The sequence below is a fragment of the Camelina sativa genome, chromosome 10, assembly GCF_030686135.1.
Source record: "Camelina sativa cultivar CO46 ecotype springtype chromosome 10, ASM3068613v1".
NCBI classification, from domain to species: domain Eukaryota; kingdom Viridiplantae; phylum Streptophyta; class Magnoliopsida; order Brassicales; family Brassicaceae; genus Camelina; species Camelina sativa.
In genome coordinates, this window is record NC_141889.1 from 23650478 (window position 1) to 23663056 (window position 12579).

At 36.9% G+C, this 12579-nt stretch overlaps 1 non-coding gene and 1 pseudogene across 1 annotated transcript; one reads left to right on the top strand and one right to left on the bottom strand.

The window, feature by feature from the left end:
* The first annotated feature begins 7897 nt into the window (after window positions 1–7897).
* LOC147937248 (secreted RxLR effector protein 161 pseudogene) lies at window positions 7898–8656 on the top strand (annotated as a pseudogene).
* A 3615-nt stretch (window positions 8657–12271) lies between these two features.
* LOC147937249 (small nucleolar RNA R71) lies at window positions 12272–12378 on the bottom strand. Its single transcript, XR_015569803.1, has one exon. It is a non-coding gene; the product is annotated as a small nucleolar RNA R71 (small nucleolar RNA).
* Window positions 12379–12579: the final 201 nt, after the last annotated feature.

Here is a 12579-nt window from a genome sequence, read left to right on the forward strand (position 1 = left end):
TGAGATGTATGTACATCCTTAGTTATACATTTATACTTGTATTTGACTGAATTTAGTAACTAAAAACCTTTTTAACGTCATAAATTTTATTGTTAACAATAAAAACATTCATATGTTCCAAAACCATCTTTGGAAAAACATATCACCATGGTAGAATGTGTAGGACTTTAGGAAAATGTAAATCTTCTGTTTTAAAAGCAATGTTTTACATTCTCTTCCTATTTTATATACTCTTTACTACTAATATAAGTGATTTACGGATGCAAATAAGCTCATAATGTGTGAAAATCAAAATTTTAAATTGCCTAAAAACAAATAGTCACAAAAGAGTAACACTTTGCCACCACTGTGCAACTATGTTGCGACCGTTATGCATCCGTTTTGCGAAGATATAGCGACTAACACCTGAATTAGCAACGTTTTTACAACTCTTTTCCCACACTTGATATTTTTGTATCTTAAATTTCATTTTTGAGATGTATGTACATCCTTAGTTATACACTTATACTTGTATTTGACTGAATTTAGTAACTAAAACCTATTTAAGGTCATAAATTTTATTGTTAACAATAAAAACATGCATATGTTCCCAAACCATCTTTGGAAAAACATATCACCATAGTAGAATGTGTAGGACTTTAGGAAAATGTAAATCTTCTGTTTTAAAAGCAATGTTTTACATACTCTTCCTATTTTATATACTCTTTACTACTAATATGAGTGATTTATGGATGCAAATAAGCTCATAATGTGTGAAAATAAAACTTTTAAATTGACTAAAAACAAATAGTCACAAAAGAGTAACACTTTGCCACCACTGTGCAACTATGTTGCGACCGTTATGCATCCGTTTTGCGACGATATAGCGACTAACACCTGAATTAGCAACGTTTTTACAACTCTTTTCCCACACTTGATATTTTTGTATCTTAAATTTCATTTTTGAGATGTATGTACATCCTTAGTTATACATTTATACTTGTATTTGACTGAATTAGTAACTAAAACCTTTTTAACGTCATAAATTTTATTGTTAACAATAAAAACATTCATATGTTCCAAAACCATCTTTGGAAAAACAAATCACAATGGTAGAATGTGTAGGACTTTAGGAAAATGTAAATCTTCTGTTTTAAAAGCAATGTTTTACATACTCTTCCTATTTTATATACTCTTTACTACTAATATAAGTGATTTATGGATGCAAATAAGCTCATAATGTGTGAAAATCAAACATTTAAATTGACTAAAAACAAATAGTCACAAAAGAGTAACACTTTGCCACCACTGTGCAACTACGTTGCGACCGTTATGCATCCGTTTTGCGACGATATAGCGACTAACACCTGAATTAGCAACGTTTTTACAACTCTTTTCCCACACTTGATATTTTTGTATCTTAAATTTCATTTTTGAGATGTATGTACATCCTTAGTTATACATTTATACTTGTATTTGACTGAATTTAGTAACTAAAACCTTTTTAAGGTCATAAATTTTATTGTTAACAATAAAAACATGCATATGTTCCAAAACCATCTTTGGAAAAACAAGTCACCATGGTAGAATGTGTAGGACTTTAGGAAAATGAAAATCTTCTGTTTTAAAAGCAATGTTTAACATACTCTTCCTATTTTATATACTCTTTACTACTAATATGAGTGATTTATGGATGCAAATAAGCTCATAATGTGTGAAAATCAAACTTTTAAATTGACTAAAAACAAATAGTCACAAAAGAATAACACTTTGCCACCACTGTGCAACTATGTTGCGACCGTTATGCATCCGTTTTGCGACGATATAGCGACTAACACCTGAATTAGCAACGTTTTTACAACTCTTTTCCCACACTTGATATTTTTGTATCTTAAATTTCATTTTTGAGATGTCTGTACATCTTTAGTTATACATTTATACTTGTATTTGACTGAATTTAGTAACTAAAACCTTTTTAAGGTCATAAATTTTATTGTTAACAATAAAAACATGCATATGTTCCAAAACCATCTTTGGAAAAACATATCACCATGGTAGAATGTGTAGGACTTTAGGAAAATGGAAATCTTCTGTTTTAAAAGCAATGTTTTACATACTCTTCCTATTTTATATACTCTTTACTACTAATATAAGTGATTTATGGATGCAAATAAGCTCATAATGTGTGAAAATCAAACATTTAAATTGACTAAAAAATAATAGTCACAAAAGAGTAACACTTTGCCACCACTGTGCAACTACGTTGCGACCGTTATGCATCCGTTTTGCGACGATATAGCGACTAACACCTGAATTAGCAACGTTTTTACAACTCTTTTCCCACACTTGATATTTTTGTATCTTAAATTTCATTTTTGAGATGTATGTACATCCTTAGTTATACATTTATACTTGTATTTGACTGAATTTAGTAACTAAAACCTTTTTAACGTCATAAATTTTATTGTTAACAATAAAAACATGCATATGTTCCAAAACCATCTTTGGAAAAACAAGTCACCATGGTAGAATGTGTAGGACTTTAGGAAAATGAAAATCTTCTGTTTTAAAAGCAATGTTTAACATACTCTTCCTATTTTATATACTCTTTACTACTAATATGAGTGATTTATGGATGCAAATAAGCTCATAATGTGTGAAAATCAAACTTTTAAATTGACAAAAGAATAACACTTTGCCACCACTGTGCAACTATGTTGCGACCGTTATGCATCCGTTTTGCGACGATATAGCGACTAACACCTGAATTAGCAACGTTTTTACAACTCTTTTCCCACACTTGATATTTTTGTATCTTAAATTTCATTTTTGAGATGTCTGTACATCTTTAGTTATACATTTATACTTGTATTTGACTGAATTTAGTAACTAAAACCTTTTTAAGGTCATAAATTTTATTGTTAACAATAAAAACATGCATATGTTCCAAAACCATCTTTGGAAAAACATATCACCATGGTAGAATGTGTAGGACTTTAGGAAAATGAAAATCTTCTGTTTTAAAAGCAATGTTTTACATACTCTTCCTATTTTATATACTCTTTACTACTAATATGAGTGGTTTACGGATGCAAATAAGCTCATAATGTGTGAAAATCAAAATTTTAAATTGACTAAAAACTAATAGTCACAAAAGAGTAACACTTTGCTACCACTGTGCAACTATGTTGCGACCGTTATGCATCCGTTTTGCGACGATATAGCGACTAACACCTGAATTAGCAACGTTTTTACAACTCTTTTCCCATACTTGATATTTTTGTATCTTAAATTTCATTTTTGAGATGAATGTACATCCTTAGTTATACATTTATACTTTTATTTGACTGAATTTTGTAACTAAAACTTTTTTAACGTCATAAATTTTATTGTTAACAATAAAAACATGCATATGTTCCAAAACCATCTTTGGAAGAACAAGTCACCATGGTTGAATGTGTAGGACTTTAGGAAAATGTAAATCTTCTGTTTTAAAAGCAATGTTTTACATACTCTTCCTATTTTAAATAGATAGGAGAATGAGCTTAGTTTCAAGTCTTGTAAGAAACGAGAGTTTTTATATAAGATTGATTAAAGCATTTGCTTGGCGCATTTCAAGTGTGTTATTTGTTGTGTGGTGTTCTCTATGCCGTAACAATTGGTATCAGAGCGGACACATGATAAAAGTTCTGGTATCTTTTTCAACAGGTGAGATCTTTCGACAAGGGTATGGAGAAATCACTGGAGTTTGTTGAGTTACAAGGACCATTGAAACTGGATCCAGAATGCTTTGGTTACTGGAAAGTTTCATTCAAGCAGGCCATCTCGAGCATCGACATGGAACCTGGTTTGCAGTGGAGGATGGCTGGTCACATCCTACTGAGAAGAATGAAAAAGGTGAACTGGTGCCTAAGCACAGAAAGAAGTGGACAGCTGAAGAAACGGCAGAATCCAAGCATAACTCGCAGGCGATGACAATCATCTTCAAATCTCTGCCAAGAGACATCTTCAACCAAGTTCAAGGATGTGTATCAGCCAAGGAGGCATGGGACATTCTGGTCGTCACGTTTAAAGGCACAAGCAGAGTTAGGCTCACAAGGCTGGACAATCTTGCATCTAACTTCGAAAACTTGCAAATGACTGAAACCGAGTCTCTGGCAGATTATAGTAGTTGGTTGAGTGGTATTGCACCAGAATCTGTCGTTTTGGGAAAATGATACAAGCACAAGATGTTGGTGAAGAAATTCCTCAAAAGTTTGCCTGACAAGTTCCAACGTCACAGATCTGCTATAGATGTGTCTTTGAATTCTGATGAGCTCAAGTACAATCAATTTGTTGGGATGATGCAGGCGTTTGAAATGCAACTAAAGAAGAAAGAGAAGACGAACGCAAATCATTTGCTCTCAAAGCTATAGAAGAACAAAGACTTGTTGAATCTCAGGAGGTTGCAGACGAAGAAAAAGTGGGTCTGTAAGTTAAGAAGTACTTTCGTGAGATTGTGAGAGGTCAGCGAAAGGGAACAACGCTACTCACAAATACTGATTCTGATAAGGAGTTCAGGAAAGGTGATAAGCAGGAGCGTCAGTGTGCTGAGTGTGAAGGGTATGGGCATTACAAGGCTGAATGTCCAAACAACAAACGTAAGAACTCTCTGCAATACTATGGGTGTAAGGTTTATGGTCATACCAAGACTGATTGTCTTTCACGAGGAAACAAGCAGAAATCCTACATCACATGAAGTGAAAGTGATTCAAATGAAGAAGACAACAAAGGTGAGATTCTGAACACTTTTGTGGCTCTGTTGGGAGTCATTGAAGAAGATGAATAAGACGAAGCTCTGTTGTTAGAAGAAGACTTAGACAAGAAGGTTGAGTCTGACTCAGATGGAGAGGAGGCTGACTTGTCAACGGAAGATCAGATAGGGCTTCTTATCAAGATAGTGCTGCAAAAGACTCAAGACAACAGCGAGCTGACTGCCAAGAGAGATACTCTTCAGATGAATGTTGCAATGCTTTCTAAAAAACTGAGTGAAGAAAAGGCCAAGTCTATGCGTCTTGAGAAGCAATTGGAGGAACAACTGAAGAATATCAGGATGCTGAGTAAGGGAACTAAAGATCTGGATACCTTACTTAGTACTGGACAACCAAGCACTATAAAGTGGGGTCTTGGTTATCAAGGAACCAACTCTGACAAGTCTACTCAATTCGTTAGAGGGCAGAAGTCTGAGCTAAAACTGAAAGTACAGGTTCCGAGTACATCAACTTGTCAACGTAATCAGTTCGCTAAAGTGAATCTGAATCACATGCGAATGAGTGTGCAGCATCGGTTGTCGGGGAGACAGTCATATGGTTCTCACGGTTATCAACAGCCTGCTCAGCGCCCTGTTATACACAGCAGAAGAAGAGGATGTTGATATTGTGGTCATCTAAATCATAATAAGGCTCAGTGCTACAAGTTTTAGAACCGTGTGGCAAATCTGGTGCAGCATGGCAGTTTTTATCCAGCTGTAAGAAGAGTTAGTCAGGGGTATGTTAGGAAAGATGATATGTATTGCCATGTGGCATACACAGCCGGTAGAACTGAGGTTGATCAGGCTAAATGGTACTTTGATTTCGGGTGCTCCAGACATATGACAGGTGCTCTCGACAATCTGTCCCATATAGAAAATCTTGCTGGTGGAAGAGTCACGTTTGGAGATGGAGGAAAGGGTACAATCCGAGGAAATGAAGAAACTAGTGGTGACACTCAACCACATCTGAAGGATGTGTTCTTGGTTGATGCCTTGAAGGCCAATCTGATCAGTGTCAGTCAGTTGTGTGATGAAGGCTTGGATGTTACCTTTACCAAGAAGGACTGTAAAGTAGTTGACCAGCAACTGTTGAGTTGAACACAGAGCTATTCGCATCAGAAACTTAGTCATTTGAATGTTCGCACAATGCTAGAGTTGGCAAGCCAAGAAGTTGTACGTGAACTGCCTAAACTGAAGGGTGATCCACATTTCATATGCGGTCCGTGCGACAAGGGCAAGCATATCAAGGCATCTCATGGGTATTTAACAGACATTCGCACAAGTCGTGCTCTTCAGTTTGTTCACATGGATCTAATGGGTCCTATCAAAATTCAGAGTATATCTAGCCGTCGTTTCATCTTTGTGATGGTTGATGACTTCACTCGCTACACCTGGGTAAGATTTCGTCATGATAAATCTGATACACTTGAGTGTTTTCGTATACTTGCCTTGCAGATCAAGAGTGAGAAGTGTTCGATCGAAACCATTCGAGGCGATCATGGGGGTGAGTTTCAAAATGACAAGTTTGACAAATTCTGTGGGCATCAAGGCATTACTCATTAATACTCTGCACCAAGAACACCAGAACAGAATGGAGTTGTTGAAAGTAAGAACAGGACGCTTCAAGAGATGGCACGAGGTATGCTGCATGGAAATTAGGTTCCTCATCGGTTCTGGGATGAAGTTGTGAACACAGCATGTTATATCATCAATCATGTGTATGTTCGCCCCGGGACCAACAAGACTCCCTATGAGCTATGGAAAGGGAAGTCTCCAACCGTGCATTACTTCCATTGTTTATATGTCTCTGCTATATTCTGAATGATAAAGATCAGTTGGGTAAATTTGACTCCAAGAGCAATGAAGGCATCTTTCTGGGCTATTCTGGACATAGCATTGCCTTTCGTGTTTACAATAAACGCATGCGATCTGTTTAGGAGACTGTCAATGTCGTGTTTGACGAAAATTCATTTCTACGAGTCGCATTGGTGCATGTCGTCTCCGACAAGGACCTGGTTACTGATGATGAGAAGTTTGTGCCATAATCTTCTATTCGTGTTGTCTCTGACAGGTCTGTGTCATCTCTGGATTCAGTCCCTGTCTCTTCTCAGGTTCATCGGAATCACTCCTAAACTGATGTTATAGGTGCGATTCAGGGGGGGGGGTTGAGTTACCAGAGGAAAGCATATTGATTTTTTTCAGCTGCCAGGAAAGAAACAAAAGGCTGTAGTTCCGAAGTCGGTCTCTCAGGACTCTGACTTAGTTCAATTTCCGTGTTTTGTTTCCTCTATCGAGCCGAAGAATCACAAGGAGGCGCTTCGTGATGAGTTCTGGGTTGCTGCTATGCAAGATGAGCTGGAACAATTTGAACGGAGTGATGTATGGGAACTCACTCAGCGTTCTACTGACGTCAATGTAGTAGGAACGAAGTGGATATTCAAGAATAAGAGTGATGCTAGTGTCTACATTGTGAGGAACAAAGCAAGGTTGGTAGCTCAAGGTTACTCTCAAATCGAGGGAATTGACTTTGATGAAACTTTTGATCTGGTAGCAAGGTTGGAATCAATCAGATTTATGTTGGGTATGGCGTGCGCTCTTAAGTTTACCTTGCATCAGATGGATGTTAAAAGTGCCTTCCTAAACGGAATACAACAAGAGGAGGTTTATGTTGACAAAAAGGCTTTGAGAACTCACAACATCCTGAACATGTTTACCGTCTGAAGAAAGCCTTGTATGGTCTAAAACAGGCACCGAGAGCATGGTATGAGAGGCTGACTACTTTTCTCATGGACCAGGGATACAGTCGAGGAAGTGTTGACAAAACGTTATTTGTTCTTAACAGCAACAACGAACTGATGTTTGTTCAGATCTATGTAGATGACATTGTCTTTGGTTCCACCTGTCAACCTCTGGTAAAACAGTTTGTGGAAAGCATGTATCAGGAGTTTGAAATGAGTATGGTGGGAGAGCTAAGATATTTTCTAGGATTGCAAGTTGAACAATCAGCTGATGGGATTTTTGTATCTCAGAGAACCAATACTAAGGAGTTAGTGCAGCGCTATGGGCACAAATGACAAACTATCAAAGGATGAAGAAGGAGATGATGTAGATTAGAGATTATATAGAGGGATGATTGGGAGCCTGCTGTATTTGACAGCTAGCCGTCCAGACATATGTCTGTCAGTAGGGATATGTGCACGCTATCAAGTCCAGCCCAAGATGTCACATTTACCAGCTGTAAAGAAGATCATCAAGTACATCAAAGGAACATTGGACTTTGCTATTTTCTATACCAAAGATACCAACACCAGTCTGATTGGGTATTGTGATGTTGATTGGGCAGGATCTGTGGATGATCGTCGTAGTGCAAGTGGAGGATGCTTCTTCATGGGCAACAACCTGATATCATGTCACAACAACAAGCAAAACAATGTTTCTCTATCAACCGCTGAGGATGAATACATTGCGTTAGGAAGCTGTTGCACACAACTCCTTTGGATGCGTCAAATGGCCTCTGACTATGGTATGGATTCTGATACTCTTCTAATTCATGGTGATAATTTGAGTGTAACAAATATTTCAAAGAATTATGTTCAACATTCGCGAACCAAACACATTGATATTAGACACCACTTTGTTCGTGAACTAGTTGAGGCGAAACAGATTGAGATTGATCATGTGAGCACTGATTTGCAGTTAGCTGGTTTATTTACCAAGCCTCTGGATTTCAACAGATTTGTGAATCTAAGGAAGTCCATTGGTGTCTGTGAATTCTAACCTGTTTGCCTAATCTGTGTTGATCTGAGACAGGAACGTGAGCTAGGACAGATCATGGAAATCCTAGAATATATAGAAGATCAGCACTCTGAAAGCAACTGTGGTAAATAGCTACATGTCATGCAGGTTTGTCCATCCTATTAAATGTTGTCATGATTTAAGGAGGTCAGAGAGCTGTGAAGAGACATGCACATACATCTTCAGGAATAATGTTCTAATTGGATCACAAGTCTGGAATCAGTGATTGACAAACTCAAGTGATGTCACTGATGTTCAAGATGGTGAAACAGCTAGCAGAAGGCTGAGTGGAATATATATATAAAAAAAAAAAAACAAATATATATGTGCTCTTCAAAAGAGAGAATCTCCAGCTGCCTTAACATGTTGGGATGGACTGCAAACTAAAGGCATGACAGTGTGAAAGACTACCCACATGCAGCAAGTCCCTGATCTTCAACAATTCAAGAGGTTTTGATATCTTCTGGCAAAGGTTCTGAACAAGTGGTTGACACAGCAAAGGTATGTTCAGTTTCTTGTTCTGTTTAGTTTTTTTTAATAAAAATATAAAAAATAATAAAATTTAAAAAAAAAATGTTACTTCTCACGTGTGTTTTCTCGATCTGGGCAATCCACTGGTAGGTTTATTTTTATTTTTATTTTATTCGTCAATCTCTTACTTGATAACACTGGGGACAGTGTTTTTTAAGTCGGGGGGAGGCAGTTACTAACTACGTTTTTGTTTTTGAGAGTCAGTCGAAAAAAAAATTGTTTTATTGAGTCAAAATTTGTTGGGGACTGTGATTTTTCTTTTTAGTATACTGCCTTGGTTGATTAATGTTGCAGATTGAATCCACAATCCGACTAATGAAAAATCCAATGGTTGACCAGTAAACCAGAGACATCCAAATTTCCAACAGAATCCACAAAACCCTGAGGTAATTTATGCGCTTTTCTTTTTACCTCATCAAGGAGATTGATGTTCATAGAGCTTGAATCCTTGTTCATACCTAACAAGTAAGATTTCAGAAAAAATATGTACTCCTCTCCTTTGTTTAAGTTTAAAAGATTTTTCCTGAGAGTTTTGTTTAAGAAAACAAAAAAAAAGAAAAAAGAGAGAATAAAATATGAGATGATTTTTATCAGTTTAGAAAGGGAAGTAAATTACTAGTGACCTCATTATTCTACTCTTGAGTCAAATGATCACACAAAGCTTGGAAGCAAGGGGTAGGTAAATTACCAATGACCCCATTATTCGCCTACACCTTTGATAAAACGAAAAAAATAATAAAAAATGAAGCAAAGCTCAGAGGAAGATTAAATATAATAATTCTGGGGGAGAGAAAGAGTACCAAATGTTGTACAAGATTATATCTTGCTTGTTATGGTATAGTACAAAATGAGTCTAGAAGGTTCTTGGCATTGATCAAATTGATGAGATCCACTGATGAAGGCTTAATGGAGGAAGTAGTGGAATTTGGTTTGAATTTGGGATGCTACGAATGTCAACAGCAAAGTACATGGTGGTTCGATTTGGATTTATCTGCTGCTAAGCAATACTTCAAGAAGAAAAGGTGTTTCCGCGTTTTCAAACCTTTTCCACAGATTAAGTTCTTGATTTGCTTTAGGGCAAGCAAAATCTAACTCTGGGGAAATTGATATATCGTAATTTTTATGTGGTTTTAGCCATGATATAAGTCTTATCTATAGAGTCTTTTTGGTGCTTTTAGAGTCTTTGTGAATCTTTACAGGTTTTATAGGATTTAGCATGGATGGGAGCATAATGGAGCTAAATAGGAGGATTTGGAATACATTCAAGCATTGAGGCTGAAGCTGCAAAGTTGGGAGACAAATTCAGAGAGTGCATCGACCGATGCAATTGATAGTGTCGATCGATGCATAGCCAAAGAAGAGAAATCGGAAGTTTTCCATATTTGCATCATTAGTCCCTGGACATGTTTTAGGAATATATATAGGATTTTTATGGTCATTGTTTAGACCGAACCTTTATTTTTCCCTGCAGCTTTTGAGAGAGAACCCTAAGAGCTTTTAGAGAGCTTTTGGAGAGAAGAATCAAGACTCCTTCAGAGAAGATTCATAACTCCTTTTCTTCTTCCTTTAATCTCTTAATGATATCTATTTTATTCATGGTTTGTGTTCTTATAGTTATGTCTGAGTAGATCTGCTTGTTAGGTTTAGGGTTTCTCATTAGGGATTTCATGGATTGTTAGATTGATTTATTGTTTGGATTCATTATCTTTCTTGTTCTTCACCATATGTTGTTCTTAATGCTAGATCTTTGATTAGTAATCTGGATTTAGATCTTAGGATTATTAATTGATATGAGAATATAATTGATTTTCGTGACAAATATCTTTGGTGAGCAAAATTACTTCTTGCAAAGAGATTTGATTTAGTAATTTTGTGAACTTATCTAAACTTGATTTTATTGCTCATTTTTAACCTAGAATTTTACAAAGAGATTTGGATTTTCTGGTTTTAAATTTAGATAATATTTGCAGTGAGAACTGATTTATTTTACAATTGTGTTTAGAGTTCAAGAACGGTGCTTAATTGTTGAATCCTGCTTACTTAGTTAATTGATCTAATTTTCCATGATTTCCTGAAAATTTTCCTAGGCCTATCGTTTCATCAATCTAAATGTTACAACTCTTTTATTTTCTGTTTAATCTTGCAATTTAATGACAATATTTTTATTTAGCATAATGAAAAGATTATTAAATCTATTGTGTGAATCTAGAGTCTTTGTGGATTTGATTCCTAAGTACTAAAATTGATCTCTTAATTTGAGAGACTAGCTCTAGGATAAATTTGAGCATATCAAATTTTGGTGCCGTTGCCGGGGACTCTTTTGATTCACCATTAGATTAAAGTCTTTGATTTTGTCTAAATTTTTTTTATTTTTCTATTTTACTCACACGCTTTTGTTTATTTTCTCTTGTATATTTCAGGTACATGCCTAAACCTAGCACCAGGAAAAATCCTACTGGTCCAGTTGTGAAGCTTAGAAACCAAGAGTTAGGACAACTAGAGTGTGACAACAAGAAAGCAGCCAAGTCAGCAAAGATGGTCAATCCAATCATATTAAGACCGGATGAGGCTGGAGTTTTGAAGGATCAAGAGGGTAATGTGCGCAACGAGCAAGGCCAGAAACTTGATGCTGAAGGACGATTTATTCAGGAAGAACTCGTCATGGCCTATGAGAATGCACGTTGCGTCGACCGACACAACGATGGCATCGGTCGACGCAACCAGGAGGGCATCGACCGATGCAACGTTAGCGTCAATCGATGCAATGCCAGAGCCGATGCGGAGAATGTTCAGAGGCGACGGTATAACAATGAAGAGCTTGTTAAGACTCTTGCGGACTTCAACAAACCAAACTTGTTCTATGAGAACCATTCAGCAATTGTCCCTCCTCCATTCCCAAGGAATGATTTTGAGTTGAAGCTTGCCTACTTTGCTCTTGTTGGACAAAGACCATTCTAAAACTTGCCACATGAGAAGCCTCTAGAACCAATTGAGCACCTTGAGGACATAGTCACAAGCATCAAGGCGAATGGAGTCATTGAGAACTATCTCTACTGCAAGCTTTTCCCTTACTCTATTGATGAGGAAGCATCTCATTGGCTAAGGCAGCTGAAACCAGGATCTTTGAAGACCTGGAATGATATCAAGGTGGCATTCCTCAACTACGCGATGTCCGATGAGCTGAGGATTAAGCTCTCCACATTTTGACAAGGGTCAGCTGAATCTTACAAAACTGCATGGGTGAGGTTCAAAGCATACCAGAGAGACTGTCCGCATCATGGGTTCTCGGAGGTGCAGTTGATTAGTATCTTTTTTAGTGGTATTGATTGGAGGTATCAGATGGCTTTGAATGCTGCTAGTGAAGCTGAACAGTTGATAGAAAGGCTAGCCTCAAGCAACAGTACTAAGAATGCAGACCTAGAGCGGAAAAGAGCACATGAAGGCCATGATTCAAATTAGTTTGCTGCAGTAAATGCTAAGTTGGA